Genomic DNA, 15,164 nt, shown 5'->3' with positions numbered 1-15,164 from the left:
GCAATGCTTTGTTCGTGGCTTGCAGTGCCTCAAAATTTGTCACCATTCTGCTCTTAATACGCTCTTCAATCCTTTCTCCGAGTTTGATGATATTGGAGAACTTATAATTGTCAATAACCATTAGCCTTTCATAATACTGTGGGTCCTATGCTCTGACAAAGAACTTGTTCATTTTTTCCTCGTCTAATGTTGGTCTGACCTTGGCTACTTCCGACCTCCACCAAGTAGAATACTTGCGTAAAGTCTCAGTTGGCTTCTTCTTTATGTTCTGGATATAGAAGACATCTGGTGCATTCTCCATATTAAACCTGAACCGACCCATAAAATCTGATGCCATGCTCACCCAATTAGCCTACTTCTTAGGATTCTGGCTTATGTACCAGGACAGGGCATCTCCGGTAAGACTTCTCATGAAGAGCTTCATTCGAATCCTTCCGAACCCCACGAGCTTGTCACAATAAGTTCTCAAATGAATCTTGAGATCACCCGTTCCGTCAAACATTTTGAACTTGGGAGGTTTGTAACCCTCCAGCAGTTCCATATTTGGTTGTATGCATATATCCTCGTAGGTGAGACCTTCTATCCCTTTATCTCCTTTAACACCCTAAACGCGACTTATCAACTTCTTGAGCTCCTCTGCCATATTTTTGATGAGCATGTCCTTCTCAGCGGATTCTGGTGATATATGATATTGGTTGAATGGAGTAAGATAGGATTTCCACGTATATGAGGTTGTTTTGGTGGGTGCTGGGGATTTGGGTGTAATGGTGGTCGTTGGTCGAGTTTTTGAGGATCGGGAATAGGTTATGGTGTGTTCTGAGGAGTGTGATAGGTAGTGGTTTGTGGTTACTGGTTAGTTTATGATGGTGTTGTGGAGGAGTTGGCACCGGCAAAGTGTTTGGATTTTGAGGTGGTGTGGCATATTGATGAGGTGTAGGAGGATTTTGTGGACGTTGGTTTGCCAAATTTTGAGGAGGCACTGGGTTTTGAACATTTTATTGGTTAACGTCTGGGACGCTCAGAGTGAGGGAGAGGTTTGCCAAGTTGTGGACCTGCTCAAGTTCTCCTTGTAACTCTAGTATTTTCTGCTCTAATAGCAGGACCAAATCATTTTGAGCCAGAGTACTCTGACCGTCTGAAGTTTCAATAGTCTCATAATTTTCTTTTCATATACCACTCAAGTCGTCCATCTTAGCTTTTCCTTTGATTTTCGGATTACTCGGAGGAAGAGGAGGTGGAGGGCCTCTAGATCTGGTATGATATGCTGATGATGCCAGTATGTGCGAACCAACCTTAGGGGATGAGAATAATAAAAATAAAGAAAAACAAAAGGTATACAAGTCAGTAAGGATTCTGAAAGTGTTTGTAGTATTTAAACACATATTGCAAGAATGTAAATTCCCGTCCTAATTTGGGAGCCTCGTTGTGCCCGAGGTAGGCCTAACGAGAAATAGATTTGGAGAATTTCAGTCCTCATTTCATTAATGTAAAAATAGATGAATCTAAAATGACACTAAATAAGATAAGTCACTAATGGCACTTGGCCTTATTACATTTGAAAAAGCAAATAAACCTAATCTACTTGGTCCTAGAAGGACCTTCTCCAGGATGGATGTTTTTGGCTTCGTCGATCAAATTCCCCAGTTCGTGCAGGTTCAGTAGTAGGGATGCCCTTACTAATGTCCTCCTTCGCTTTCTTCAGTGTTCTGGCAATCAGTGACTCTCTTTCTCATTTTTCCTTCCAATTCCATCAGACTGTACTCCAAATATTCCAACCTTTTGCTTGATTTAACGGCCATCTCCCTCCATTTGTTAATTAGTTCCATATCAGTCTTGTGTCACTCCATGTGCGCCCATCCTATTGCATTTTCTGGTTAAGCAAACCTATCTAGGATATATGTCATTCTCTTAGGATGATGGAAAGCTATATGGTCATTCCACGGCCTTCGCGGAAGCTCTTGGTGATATTGACCCTTTTGGAGATGCTCTAACAACTGAATTTGTAACAGCAGATTACAACCTTCGAAGTATTTGTACCCCTTCTGACAGCACTCTAAGGCCCGGTATATGTCTGATATGATCATAGGAACAATGGTATATGTTTCCCCTTGATCCCATCAATCAAGGTTTTGGCTACCATGACCAGTCTGGTGTGGATTTTGTCCCCTTGGATTGGGAACACTAACATACCCAAGAAACAGACAATGAACACAAAAATCCTACGGTGGATCCAACCCAAGGAAGTGAGGGAGAATTCGTTAACGAAGATACGATAAGATCTATTGTGACCGTATTGTTCATAGAGGAAGTCAAAGTGTATGTAGGAATTCTTTAGGCACTCCAAGTCATCATTCTGCTTTAATCCCATCATTTTCAGAAACCCCCTAGTAGAGCGATTTTCCAGCACCAATAAACTAGGACTATCCCAAGGTAGCCCAGCGAATCCCCTTATTTCTTCCAAGAGAGGGTTCATTTCTATATTTCCAAAGCGAAACACGGCTCTTTCTTTGTCCCAGAACATTATGGCAGCTTCGATTAACATGTTATTCGGCTGGAGGTCCAATAAAGAAGGCACATTTCCCAAGACCCTTTTCACATGATTTTTATCACTTGACGGAAGAGCCTCTACCAACTCTAGCAGCAATGGTGGTATGTTACGGACCATGCCGAACCTGGGGACTTTGTGCCTTATTTTTTGCAAAACAAATAATGTTAGGCCTTTTTCCCCTCCACATCTGACTATTTATACAACAATAATTAGCATATTGGCACTTATTTCTCCAAAATTAATGCACCTAATCGTGGTTGCGCCCATTGGGATTATGGAAAACCCGATGGACTTTTGGACGAGGCTTGTCTTTAAAGGTTATTATGTGGACAACATATTAACCCGGCTATGTTTGACCACGATACATGTACAATTAATTAGAGTAAGGTTTCTAGAGAGGTATGAGATTTGTTATGGTAAGAGACTAAAAATATCCCCAGCAGAGTCGCCATGCTGTTGCACCCCGTTTTTCCTTGCGGAGTCCAGGTTTAGACATTTTGGGACAACTCCTTTCCTTTTGGGAATTGGGTATGAGATTTGAAGAGTCTCCACCTAACAGATTAAGGTGCGTTAGGGCACCTAGAACAAATAACTCGTGTACTAGTTTACGTCACTAGAGATTGGGTAAGGGCTCGAAATTACCTTGAGGGGAAGGTGTTAGGCACCCCTCGAGGTCCACAATGGTGGGTCCCAGCCAAACTCAATTTAAGGTAATTAGTCATAAAGCAATTTAAACAAATAGAGAATATTTTAAAATGGGAATAAAGGGGGTCCTAGGTTTATTAACCTATAGGATCACTTCTGTGCAATACTCGGTAACCTTCCTTAAATAGAGGTGTTACGCGTAGCATTAGCGCACATGTTATCATATCTTTTACTACCTGATTACCCTCCCCTTTATTATTACGTAAGTGTTCTAACAACATCGAATATGTATCCTATGCGTGCACTACCCGTCCCTTACCTGTGGCACTGGAGGTGTTTAGGACCTTTATTTAAGGTGGTTCTAGACTCACCTATGGTACTTAAAAGGAGAAAACTAAGCGACAAACACAACAGGTAGGACTGTCACATAAAAGATCACTTAACAGGGCTCATATTTACCTCCACAAATAGACAAACAAATGCACGCTATTCAAACAAGCAGTTTTAAAACGATTAGGGTCCTATAGGTAGGATATCTTAATGAGCAGAGTATATGCAGCAGTTTTATTAAGGCGAGGCAGTGAATACTTATCAGTTTGCCTACTGATTTTTATCACTTACTGAAGCTAGGCCCATTTATAAGTAGTCAAACAAACATAGTTTTAATTGTCCTACAGGCTTGCCTAGGTGATAATCGGGCAGAATCCTATAGACGTGGTATCTAAACGTTAATCAACACTCAATTATAAACCAGTGATTCATTTAAACAGGCAGATTTTTATCTTTTAGACCCTATAAGCATGCTTTCTAGATGCTGAAATTGATTACAAGCATTATTTCACGACATATAAACTGATTTTATACACGTTCCCTATAGGCATGATATCAAGTTGTCAAAACTGATTTTAAATATGATTTCCTATGGACATGATATCTAAGTATTCGTGCTGATTTCAAACATGATTTCCTATGGACATGATATCTAAGTGAGCAGAATAATATACGAGTTGATAATTCCCAAAAAAGATCCTATAGGCATGGTTTCTAATGCACATTGAAACTTGAGAATATGCATGAACATGAATTTTGATACAAAATTGATAAACGTCCTATAATAGGATTTCTAGGATGTAAAGTGGAAATTCAATACAAATATGAAGATAAGGTCTATAGGCATGGTTTCTAATACATATAAATAATTACAACAATCCTATAGGCATGATTTCTACCCGATCCCAACAAAGATATATAAAAATCTCCCCCAACTTTACTAATAACCCCATATCTGTTTTTACAAGAATTATTATTACAGACCAAAATAAATGAATCACATAATGAAAATTACTATACTATAGGGAGCCTTGATAGGCCGAAAAGTAAACCTGGAAGCCAGGCCTTCAATCAAATCCGGAGTCCAACAGGCAGTCCATAATACACCAAATGGGCTTTTGGTGTGTCAAAGTTCCCAAGGGCCTCAGGGACCCCTGGAAATGCTCACACCAGAACCTTTTCAAAGTAGTAGTTTTTGTAAATAAGTTTGGAAAGGCCAGCCCCAGTATGTCAGAGTTTGGAGGAGTTTCGTGGACTCCTAGGCAGTGCTCACACTGGAAGGGCAGGACCCTAGATATCTAAGAGTAGAAGTTGAAAATAGTATATGAATGTAGGAGATAGTTTTAGGAAAAAATAGTTTGGATTTTAAAAGTGAGTAGAAAGAGGTTACAAGATTAAAACTACAAACAAGACCATATTCAGCAGATTGAGTTCAAACATATATTTCAGCAGTCAAATAGCAGATAAACCAGAGTCACAATCAATTCAAACAAGGTTCCACATTGCTTGGAATTGACTTAGTTCATTAGTTATCACTAGGTGAGCATATGGACATGTATTAAATAGGGAATAGCATGTTAGGATCAGAGTCCTAATCAGAAAATTACACAGAAAAGGCAGCAGGGGTTTAGAGCATAGAAATCATTAATCAGGAACTTATTAAGGTAAACACATAAAACAGGATAGGAAAGAAAGCATGCTAGTTGAGAAACAAGTAGACAAGTATCCTGGATCAAACAGGAACATGATAAAGTGTATGAACCATATTGACATATTGGACAAGACAAATTCACAAGAGTTAAGGCATGCTAGTTAACAGAAATATAAAGCAGGCAGAGGCAGGTTGATATCTACAATAGACAGATTGCATAACATACTAAATAAGACATAATAACAGAGATAGACACATTGATTAAGAGCAATAAACAGGAAGCAAATAAGTCTAATTACATAGCATATTGAATGATAATAGAAGTAGAGGCATACCAGTTAAGAGATAGCAAACAGGAACATGAAAGTATGCAGAATCCAATAGTCTAGCCTTAGCTTTCAGTCGGCTGGACAGTGCAGCAAACACAAGTAACAAAAAGATTTGCAATAGAGAGTGTGTGTGAATAAGAGCAAGAGTTTGTGTGTGGTGTGACTTTCTGAGTGTGTTCGTGTGTTTGAAAAAAATCAGGATGGGGTTTATATAGCACTTAGCAAGGTAAAACAAATAAGGCAAAGAATAATAGAGTTCATAAATAAGGTATACAAATAAAAATCAGTCAGTTAATTGGGGCTAAACCCAACTAATTAGTACAAATAGAATCCGGGAAAGACACCTTAAAATAAGGGGAATCAATTACCAGCCCCAGATTGGGATTCAAATAAGGCAGGAAATAAGTCACAGGCCATTTATAAGTCGTTTAAAGTAAATCAAAACCTAGAAATCGAGCTAATAAACTAACTAAGGCAAGTAGTACCAATTAGGAGTCATAAATAAGGAAAAAAGGTTAAAATCACAGAGAAGTAATAATTTCAACAGAAAGATATGATTCCAAACCCTAATTAGGCAGATAAAATCAATTATCCTCTATTAATTGACATGACAAAGAATAACGGACAAATATTGAAGTGAACAGTAAAATAATTAAACAAATAAGGGATTAGAACATATGCATGAAAAATCAGTAGAACTAGTAAAGATAACTAGATTCAAACACTTAGAAACTTTAGAACCTTTTTGCAGAGAACTTAAGAGGAAACCCTAGTGTTTAGAAAACATTGAAATCAATTAATAATAAGTAAAAACATAAGGTTTTTCAAAGAAAATACCAGATAAACTTAAGATCATCTCAGATCTACAAGGATCTGAATAGACTCAAGTAGAAAGAGATTAGGGTTTTGAAAAATAGAGCGAGATGAGAAAAATCTAGTTAAGAACAGGAGTTTCAAGCCATAATCATAAAGATAACAATACTCACAAACATAGCAATGAACACAAGGTAGGTTCATCAAAAATGAAGAGTTTAGGTCGACTCTGAGTTGAGACTTTTGAGATTCCTTCAAACCACAAAGAAATCAAACAAACAAAAGAGGTAAGAGACCAACGAGGGCCTGAAATCATAGAGAAATCGCATGGAAGGGTGTGTTTTTCGGTAACGGCGGCTAGGGTTAAGGGAGAGCTTAAGAGAGAAGAGAGAAGAACAGGGAAACAGAGGCAGCAGAATGAGGAAAGCGAGTAGGGTTTGGGGGCGGGAGATTAAATAAAAATGGTAACTCTTTCCTGGACTGTTGATCTCTAAAATTAATGGCCAGGATTTGATTTGGGGGTTGGATGAGTTTTATGAAATGGGTCAGGGTATTTGGGCTGTGGGTATTTTAATTGGGTTGGGGGTAATAATTTGGGCTAGGTCCTAAATTTAAATAAATTTAAAGAGTCTATTTGTTAAATACCAAATTAATTAATAAAATAATTTATAAAAATAGCTAATAAATGATATGTAACAACCCGACCAGTCGTTTTGGACTTTTGCACTTTGCTCGCCAATTCTCAGGCATCTTGCCCCGTATGATGTATTATGACTTATATAAATCATTGGTTTTGGTTTTTAGGGTAACTAGAATGAATTTGGAAGAACAATTCTCAGTTTGAAGCTTGAAAATTTGAAAAGTTTGACCAAGATTTGACTTGTTGGTATATATTCTCGAATCAGAATTTTTATGATTTGGTTAGCTTTGTTAGGTAATTTGGGAACTTAGGAGCGTGATCGGAATGCATTTTGGAAACATGTGGAAGGTTTAGGCTTGAATTGGCGAAAATGAGATATTGGCGTTTACCGGTTGATTGGTGAGATTTTGATATAGGGATCAGAATGGAATTCTGAGAGTTACAGTAGTTCCGTTGTGTCATTTGTGACGTGTGTGCAAAATTTCAGGTCATTCGGACAAGGTTTGATAGACTTTTTGAACGAAATCGGAATTTGGAAGTTCTTGAAGCTCTTAGGCTTGAATCCGATGTGATTTTGGTGTTTTGATGTTGTTTTGAGCATTACGAAGGTTGGAACAAGTTTGAATGAGGTTATGGGTTATGTTGGCATGTTTGGTTGAGGTCCCGACGGCCTCGGGTGAGTTTCGGGTGGTTAAACGGATCAATTTTGGACTTTGGACTTGACAGTTTTTGCTGGTTTTTGTTGCAGACGAATTGTTCTTCGCGTTCGCGGTCAGGGACTCACGTTCGTGAAGGGTGAGAACGTGAACACGAAGGTGGAGGATTCATGTGCATCGCAAACGCGAGACTGGGGTCACGTTCGCGTAGAGGAGTAAGGTCATTGGGCACCCCAGGCCCATGTGTTATGCGTTCGCGAGAGTTGCATCGCGTTCGTGAAAGCCTGGTATGGCGAAGCATCATGTTCGCATGGAATTATCCACATTCGCGAAGGGAAAAGTGGAGAGGCAGTGAATTTGGTCTATGCGAATGCGAGATGGCGGTTGCGTTCGCGAAGAAGGTAATTTTACCTGGGGCAGAACGTTTAAAAGTGAGTTTCGCGAGTTTTGGTCTATTTTCTCCATTGTTGAGCGATTTTTGGAGCTTTTGAGAAGGATTGAAGAGGGAATCGAAGGGAAACACTTGGAGGTAAGATTTTTGAATTCTATACTCGATCCTATGTTGCTTCTTACTTGTTTAATCATGAAATATGTGGAAATTAAAACCTAAAATTGAGGAATTATGGCTTGAATTTAGAGAGTGTAAATTGGGAATTTGAGGGGGCAATCGAGGTCCGAATTTGATGTTCTTGGTATGTATAGACTCGTGAGAGGATGAGGATTCCATTGGTTTTAAGTTTGTTGGATTCCGAGACGTAGGCCCGTGGGCCCCGGTTTGAGCAATTTCGGGATTTTTGATGTAAATTGGATATTTTCAAGTGGGCTTTGTTCCCTTAGCATATTTTAATGGTTATGTACTGATTGTGTCTAGATTTGGAGCATATGGAGGTCGATTCGTGAGGGCAAAGGAATCGCGGGCTACAGTTTGGACCGGATCAAGGTGAGTAATGATTGTAAATGATGTTCTGAGGGTATGAAATCCCGGATTGCACATCATTGTGCTATATTGAGGTGACGCACATGCTAGATGACGAGCGTGGGGTTGTACACTTTTGGGGATTATGACTTAGTCCATCCCGAATGACTATTTTACCGTGTATTTGACTGAAAATCTATTTGCTATCATCATGTTTTGGGTTGAATGCCATATTTGGGCTTCGTGCACACTATTTGAACTCTTAGGGGATTTTATTGATATTTTCTCACTGTCTTGACTTTATACTTAAACTCAGTCATGCTAAAATCAACAATTTTCATAACTCAGCCATGTTTACTCTATTTTAACATACTAAATGATATTTCAAATAATATTTTGGGCTGAGTATCATGTTTTACCGTTACCCGAGTGGCTTATGTGATTTTGACTGAGTAAGGCCGAGGGCCTGTGTTGTGAGGATACTTTTGGGTCGGCCTGCACACTGCAGCGGTGATACACTGATTATGATTATGAGGCCGAGGGCCTGAGGTTTGTACGCCACGAGGTGGCTTGTTGATATGAGGCCGAGAGCCTAGTGATGATGCCACGAGTTGGCTTGATATTGCGCTTGGGCCGAAAGGGGCCCCTCCATGAGTCTGCACACCCCCAGTGAGTGCGGGTACCCATTGTGATGTGAGATATATCCCGAGGGGCTGGTATTGTTGACATTGTGCTCGAAGTGCAATCCTTTATGTGCTTACCTGTCTTATTTGTCTGTCATTTACCTATTTAATTGTGTATTTGTGCCCGAGGGACAGATTTTCTGTGCTTATCTGTTCTAATTGCTTTGTATTCAATTGTGTAACTATTAAAAAGTCATTTTTTAAAGAAGTTTAAACTGAGCTAAGATGTTTTAAGAGATTTCACAGCTTCATTGTTTTCTTACTGGTTTTGTACTACTTCTATACAACATGTTGATGTACTTTTCATGATATCCTATCACTCAGTCTTTAGTTATGATTATTACTCACTGAGTTGAAGTACTCACTTTACTCCCTGCACCTTGTGTGCAGATGCAGGTATTTCTTCACCTGGTAGCGGGTATTGGTTGATCAGAGGTAGAGTCTTTGGAGTTTAGCAAAGTAGCTGCCCAATGTCTGCAACACTACTTTTCTCCCTTTGATGTCATTAGACTGTATTTAGTACATTTACAAAAATTCCGTTGTATTTTAGACCTTAGTAGATGCTCATGACTAGTGACACCCCGATATTGGGCTGTGTTGGGTTGTATTCGGCAAATTATGCTATTATTTGCTACTTTGAGGTTCTACTTATTAAGCTTAGACTTATTCCTTATGGTTTAACTATTAAAAATTGCAATGGGAAGTGTCGGCTGGCCTTGTCTTCACTAGAGGCGTCATCACGACCAGGTCCGGGTTTAGGGTCGTGACAAGTTGGTATTAGAGCCTAGGTTACATAGGTCTCACGAGTCATGAGCAGGTTTAGTAGATTCTTGCGGATCGGTACAGAGACGTCTGTACTTATCCTCGAGAGGTTGTAGAACCTTTAGGAAAAACTCCGCATTCTTGAATTCTTATCGTGCATCCTTGATTCAGCTTGGAAAGTAACTATTTGAATTCCTTCCATGCATTCATATGCGCGCATGAGAACTCGGTATCAGATGTGCATCGATGGCTTGTGATTCTCCGATTGAGGGGCGAGATGTGATCTCTGGGTGTTGATGTTGGGCCAGTATGGAAGACTTGAGGCCGGATTTCTACCTATAGCTTGAGCCCTGAGCTGTTGATTGCGTAATACACATGTTTTTGGATCTATATGTGTTGTTGTGTCCCTAGTAAGGGAAGTAATGACTGGATAGTTGCGTGATGAGGGTGATGTGACTGCGGGATGTGTTCATATGAATCGAATGAGATGAGGAGTGTCTACTTTGGGGAAACAAGAACTATTAGGTTCTTGATTTCCATCTTGATTTGGGGTATAGCCCCGAGTTATGGGTGTGTGAAGAATCTTTTCATGTTTTCTAGTTGGGAGTGAAGTAAATTTCATGTTGCGGTACGAGTTTAGACTTAGGAAGATTAAGTGGCTGCATAACGTTTGTGACGGTGGAAGGTGTACAAAAATGCCAGTTTGAGGCAAAGCAGGTGGGTTATCTGCTGCGGAGTGTTATGAGGTTATGTGATCCTTATTTTTCTATTAGAAGATCTCATTTATAAGTGAAATATATGTGTTGCAATTTAAATTTGGGTCGCTTAAGAGAGTGAGTTTAACTGTTACGAGAGTGAATGCGAGATTTGCATAAGAGTTAAAGTACCAGATGGTCTGTGTTTCATGAACTTATGAAGGATTGAGTTTAATCTCACTATGGTACTATGGCAGCAATAGAGTATATGCGTTATGAGTTATTGAGTGTGTTTTGATCTATGGCTTCGAGCCAAGTGGGGGAGTCTGCTATTGATTAGTTGATTGCACGGTTATGTGCTATGTTGGTTCCAGTTTGGGGCATACGTGAGAATCAGTTATGGCCTACGGAGATTGAGACCAAAGATGGCTCGAGTAAAGGAAAATTCTTGACAAAGGTTATAGAATGCTTTATAGGTGCATGAGAATCACGGAATGTCGTGAGTTGTTGTTGGTAAAGGATGCTCGGTGCATAGAGCAGGAAGTTGCTCGGTTGTTTTAGGTTGAGGTTACACTCTGCGGTGTCAGAGTGCAAATGAGGTACAGGTTGTTCGGTTTGTTTGGTCAGGCTAATTGCAGTTTGAGTAGAGTGAATGACTCTCGGGAATGGTTCTAAGGGGTTCAAGATTTTTCATGTAATAAGTGGAAATTATCGAGTTGTATTTTTGGCTAGAAACTAAAGTTTTCATTGGAGGGTGTCACAACTCGTGGTATTTCTATATCATTATGAGATTCTATGTATCAGTATCAGAAGGTGGAGGTAATGGCTTTGAATCCGCAAGGAAATCTCTTCAGGGTAGGTATGTTGAATGTGGTGCTTTTGGGAATATTTAAAAGAGTAATCCACGGCTTATGATTCTTAGACGGTGTGGTTTTATGCTTGGGTCTCGTGTGGTAAGTCTGGATTGAGGAATTATGGTGTTATAGCAAGAAAGAGTATTAAGTTGAAGGTAAATCAAAAGGAACTGGGATCTATAGGATAGCTTAGTAGTAGGCCGGATCGGCATGATAAAGATATGATTAGTCCTTTGGGTGAGTACGAGGTAATGAGTTTCTGCAGGTGTTTTGCGGCAATTCTCTTGGGTTTTTAGTGGCTTGCGTAGCTTGGTTGAGTTACAAGTATTTAGTCCTGACGGTTTAGTTTTGTGTTAATGGAATTCGAAAAGTTCTTAATGATTCTACCACGGTTAGAGGTGTATATTTTCCACGGGTATGAGGAGTATGAGATGTACAGTTATTTTCTCCCCTGATGGGGTCCAATGGAAAAGTTCTTGGCTAGCTGAGTATGTAGTTGCGTGTGGCTTGAAATGGATATGAAGTTCTCATGTTTACCTCAGGATGGTATGGTATATGCGGTATGTTGTGCAGGACTTAGATTTACATACGTAAGGTCACCGATCAACTCTGAAAGGAAGGTCACAAATTCTTAGGAAGCACGGGCAGCTTTAGATAATTAGAGAAATGCGCTCCAGCTAATTAGAGAAATGAGCTTCAGATGATTAGGGAAATGATCTTCAGATGATTAAGGAAACGGTATTGCTAACTAGGGTGATTTGACAAGGGTATATGTTTCAGAAAAAGGCAATATGATTAAGTTGATAGTACTTCGGTAGTATTGCAACACTCTCTTGTTAGATCGACTGCTGATATTCAAGTTTGTTTGGTAGCACAGAAGAAGTTTAGAGTATCTCTCATGGAATGATTGGGTATTAGAGGTGTAGTATGTATTCGGACAATGAAATTGGGATCAGATATGGTGATTCGTGTGCCATATGGATTTGTAGACGGGAAGTTCTCACAAACAGGTTATGTTGTGGTTGTGGGTCGTGTGTATCGGCACTGTATGGTGACTATCGAAGTTTGAAGACCCGAGTGGATCTTTTGCTGCTTGGTATGTTAGATTATGATGTAATATTAGGGACAGACTGGTTGTCTCCGTGTCGTGTTATTTTGGACTATTACGCTAAGACGACACTATTGGCTATGCCGGGAATGCCACAGATTGAGTGGCGAGGTTCAACGGATTATGTTCTTAATAGGGTGGTTTCATATTTTGAAGACTTAGCGGATGGCTGGGAAGGGTTGTCTTCCTTATTTGGCTTTCGTGATGGATGTCAGTGCAGAGACTCCTACCATTGATTCGGTTCTAGAGATGGGGGATTTTTTAGGATGTGTTTCCTGCTGCCAGACAAGTCGCCGGATAGGGTTGTTGATTTCGGTATTGATTTGGTGTTGGGCATCGTATCGTATGGCACCAGCAAAGTAAGAGGATTTGAGGGAGTAGCTTCCGGAAATCCTTGATAAGGGATTCATTGGTAGACCTATATGGATGTGTGTTCTACATCGAGATGCTTTGTTGACTTCGAGTCGCTATTGGTGAGCGATCTGTTGATTTGGTTGTTATTGAGCTATTAGTATTCTGAGTTGATCTATGAATTACTTTTCTGTGTTGCGAGATGTTATGATTTGTTGGTTATACGCACAGATGGTGCGGTTCCATTAGGGTTTCATAGTGGAAGTCGAGCGGGAAAGAGTACTGGGAATTTCTTGGTAGATGGCGTATCGGTTGTGTCCCTTTCGGTATGTGTAATGTCGTGTCAATTGCTTAGCGGTGGTTATGATGATTGCCTTGGTTTTAGACATCATATTGCGCATGGTTGTCGATCTTTGAGCATAGTGGCTTAAGGTGTTTCATGTGGACCAGTGTCTAGATGAGGTTGCACATTAGAGCAAAGCTATGTGGAGGTATGACACTTCGGGTTAGATTCGTGCGTTCTATTTCTATGATGTGTGACGGGTTCTTAGCATTGTGTGTGGTGGTTCTGGTGAGCTTGCAGTACAACTCTTTCATTTGAGTCATTTTCACGGTTTGAGTATGTTTGGATTGTTGCTTATTAGGGGGAGGATTGCGCAAGTTGTGGCTTTAGTCTGTATTGAGGTGTCATGTCACCAAAGTAGTTGTGTTAGAACTTTAATGAATACAAACGGATTCGATTTCAGCAGTGTTGGGAGGATAATATTGAGGTTTCGGCAGAAATTTGCTATGGTCTTTGCCAAAGGAGAAATGGCTTCATGAATGGCTGATCTGAGAAATGGTTATGGCTTGTTGCGTGTTTCATTTATTATTGGCAGTATATGAAAGTGTTGGAATGACACTTTAGTTGATAAGAGGTTTTCTATCAGTATTCGGTTGTTGTGTGCAGCTGTTGTGATTAGAATTTAACGCTACAAGCATTTGAGTTATATGGTATATCATGTAATTGTACCTGAGGTGGTAGGCATGGGTTATGACAACTTGTTTGGGCTTATTCAGAGTATAGATGTGAGACTCGGATCTTGTGGATGATTTCGGAAGTGGAAATGTGGTTCTAAGGTTTATGGGCTAGGTTGGATTGTGAAATTTCAGTTACATTGTATTATTGGACCTATATGAGATAGGGTGACGTGGGATCACCCCCGGGTATATGCATGGTAAGGTCATTCAGCGATTGGTTGGCTTTCGGAACAACTCTGGGCACATTCGAGGACGAACGTATGTTTAAGTGGGGGAGGATGTAACAACCCGACCGGTTGTTTTAGGCTTTTGCACTTTGCTCGCCAGTTCTCGGGCATGACTTGCCTTGCGTGATGTATTATGACTTATATAAATTGTTGGTTGTGGTTTTCAAGGTAACCAAAATGAATTTGGAAGAACAGTTCTCAGTTTGAAGCTTGAAAATTTGAAAAGTTTGACCAAGATTTGACTTGTTGGTATATAATCTCGGATCAGAATTTTTATGATTTGGTTAGCTTCGTTAGGTGATTTGGGACTTAGGAGCGTGATCGGAATGCATTTTGGAAGTCCGTGGAAGGTTTAGGCTTGAATTGGCGAAAATGATATTTTGGCATTTTCCGGTTGATAGGTGAGATTTTGATATAGGGGTCGGAATGGAATTTCGAGAGATGCAGTAGTTCCGTTGTGTCATTTGTGATGTGTGTGCAAAATTTCAGTTCATTCGGACGAGGTTTGATAGACTTTTTGATCGAAAGCGGATTTTGGAAGTTCTTGAAGCTCTTAGGCTTGAATCCGATGTGGTGTTTTGATGTTGTTTTGAGCGTTCCGAAGGTTGGGAAAAGTTTGAATGAGGTTATGGGATATGTTGGCATGTTTAGTTGAGGTTCTGAGGGCTTCGGGTGAGTTTCGGGTGGTTAAAAAGATCAATTTTAGACTTTGGACATGACAATTTTTGCTGGTTTTCGTTGCAGACGAATTGTTCTTTGCGTTTGCGGTCAGGGACTCGCGTTCGCGAAGGGTGTTTCGTGTGATGATATTTTTGTTCTACGCATTCGCGAGGATGAGAACACAAACGTGAAGGTGGAGGATTCATGCGCATCGCGGACGCAAGACTGGGGTCGCGTTCGCGTAAAGGAGTAAGGTCGTTGGGCACCCCAGGCCCA

This window comes from Nicotiana tabacum, chromosome 11 (genome assembly GCF_000715075.1).
Source record: "Nicotiana tabacum cultivar K326 chromosome 11, ASM71507v2, whole genome shotgun sequence".
NCBI lineage: Eukaryota > Viridiplantae > Streptophyta > Magnoliopsida > Solanales > Solanaceae > Nicotiana > Nicotiana tabacum.
Note: the sequence above shows the minus strand (reverse complement) of the source record.